The sequence below is a fragment of the Megalopta genalis genome, unplaced genomic scaffold, assembly GCF_051020955.1.
Source record: "Megalopta genalis isolate 19385.01 unplaced genomic scaffold, iyMegGena1_principal scaffold0061, whole genome shotgun sequence".
NCBI lineage: Eukaryota > Metazoa > Arthropoda > Insecta > Hymenoptera > Halictidae > Megalopta > Megalopta genalis.
Window position 1 is genome coordinate 247,501 of NW_027476130.1, and position 2,500 is coordinate 250,000.

The window sequence follows — 2,500 nt, forward strand, 5'->3', positions numbered from 1 at the left end:
GGCAACGACCCAGTTGGCTGTCTCCGGGGTCTTGCCAGCCATGCGGCTGACCCGAATTCCCGAAGGCACATCCTTCTGGTTCGCATCGCAGAGATTTTGCCTCCAAATACTGGAGGCAATTTCGTCCTTACCCATCCGACGCGGGACGTCGTAAACTAAAACCTCGGGGTCCCGCTTGGTAGGTAAGGAGACGGACAGACCCGCGCTCCGGAGCTTCTTATTGCCAACGAAGGCTTGCAGGTCCTCCTTTCGGTCGGTCTCGACGACGATGCCACCGGAGTGGATGCGTCGGACCGACTTTATTCGGATCGCCTCCTTCGCTGGTTTAACGAGCGACAGAACAGTAACCTTCGTAACTTCGCTGCTCTGTCCTTTTTCCTTCGGCGGGAAGATTTTTACCACATGCTGCGATTGTGGCCGTCTCCCCGCTTCCGGAGAAGCTCCTTTGCAGTCGACTTTGTTCACATGGGCGTAAGTCGACTGCGCGGCGTTGCAGGCCGTCTTCGGGAGAGTTCCCTTGGACGGCCCAGGTCGCATCGCACTCATTACGGCAGGACGCGCTTTTAGGTCCGCCCTGACCGCGGCGAGCTGCCCTTCGACGAAGCTATTCCGTTGAATAAGCTCCTGGACCAGCTCGTTGAGTGCCTCAACCTCGGCGAGTATCTTTGACCCGGACTCCTTATTGACTTTCGACTCAGGTCGAAAGCAAAAGGTCCGTATTTCGGACACTCGCCTAAAGGCTTCGTCTCTTACGAGATCGAGAGGCCGTACCTTCTGCCCGGAGAACGTCCCCTTCGGTCTCCTGGCCCGGTTTACTGCGGCCTTGCCGGTGGGTGCGCCCGGCTTGGCTCGCTTTGACTTTTTGGTGACGGTTTGCCAACCGTCACCAGTAGGGTCCTCGACACGCTCGGGTGCCGACTGCACCTTCACGAGTGACGTGTCTCCGACTCGTTCGATTACTTCCACGTTGGGCTCGGTTTTCACCGAGACCGCTCGCGTGGGAGTCACACATCTTTGCAAGATCACACGAGGATTGGCGATATTAATCACCTTCCCGGATCTTGTCTTTCTCACAGACGCGGGGGGACTGACAGCTGCATTTGCAGTTCCCGCGTCTGCGGCGACGGCTTCACTCCGAGTAGGAGCTGGACCCGTCGTCTTTGGACGCTTAGTTTTTTGTTCATTAATTTTATTCAGACCCATAATGTGTCTTGGTCTTTCATCCAGTGCGCTCCCCGGCCACCACCGACCCGCACAATTTGGAACCCGCCAAAGGCTGAGTTAGGGCTACGCACCGAATATAGTCTGCTGGCTGGGTCGGTTTCCTTACCCAGCCCGCGTCCTCGCCCAGCAGAACCCACTTGCCCGAAGCGTGTGGTCGTTCCAAGCCGATTGACTGGACCAGGGCTGCTTTTCTCGTCCAGCCGCCCATCTAGCCGAAGCAGAGGCCAAAGGTACGTGTTGGGGACGTCTCACCCGCAGGAGAGGGCCCCCTCAGATCCCAGGATCCTCTTTTCCGACGACAAGGGTCGCCACGCACGGCAAACACGTGGGAGACAGCAGTCGGAGAGGCTGCCTCTTCCTCTCCACCACACTTCGTTCAGTTCGCTGCGTATTTAAGAACACGAGCTATCCAGCGGTACCTTTTTCGTGGAGGCTCAAGTGTGGCTAGGGCACGTTTGCCCCTTGCGGCCTGGGTTGCCCAGGGGATTGATTGCATCCCATGTATTCCTGAGCCCAGCGGAGTGTTGTCTAGTGGCGTGTTCCGCCCACGAAAAACGGTCTGAAAAACCGTTTAACGTAAACTGGGGAACTGATGCCACGAGTGACAACAGTTCCCCAGTCGGAAGTCATACAGCACATACAGTGCTGTACAAAGAACACGCCACAGCCCGTATGCTAAATCAGGGCCTCGCCATTATGCGAAGTACTACATGTACGACGCACTGACGGTCTCTAATGCCTTCATCGCCGATACACCCATCGACTCGGCCGATCAACCCTCCTACGCGAGGGCTAGTTCGGGGGTTATCTCCCGCCCTGGGTGGCCACAGACCGCCACCGCCAGTAGATAGGGACAGATGGGAATCTCGTTAATCCATTCATGCGCGTCACTAATTAGATGACGAGGCATTTGGCTACCTTAAGAGAGTCATAGTTACTCCCGCCGTTTACCCGCGCTTTTTTGAATTTCTTCACGTTGACATTCAGAGCACTGGGCAGAAATCACATTGCGTCAACACCCGTGGGGGCCATCGCAATGCTTTGTTTTAATTAGACAGTCGGATTCCCCTAGTCCGTGCCAGTTCTGAGCTGAGCGTTGAATGGCGGCCGAAGAGGACGACCGCACCGATGGGAAACGCCACGGAAGCCTCGCAGCAAGGAAGATCCGCGGGAGGCCAAGGCACGGGACCGAGCTCGGATCCCAGCCACGAGAGCCGTTCACCTCGCCCAGGCCCGGCACGTCAGCCAGACCCGCTTCCCGACCAAGCCCGACACG

The 2,500-nt window shown here is 57.3% G+C and overlaps 1 pseudogene; it reads right to left on the reverse strand.

Moving 5' to 3' along the window:
- LOC143261670 (large subunit ribosomal RNA) overlaps window positions 1-2,500 on the reverse strand; it is a 6,886-nt pseudogene that overhangs the window by 1,855 nt on the left and 2,531 nt on the right.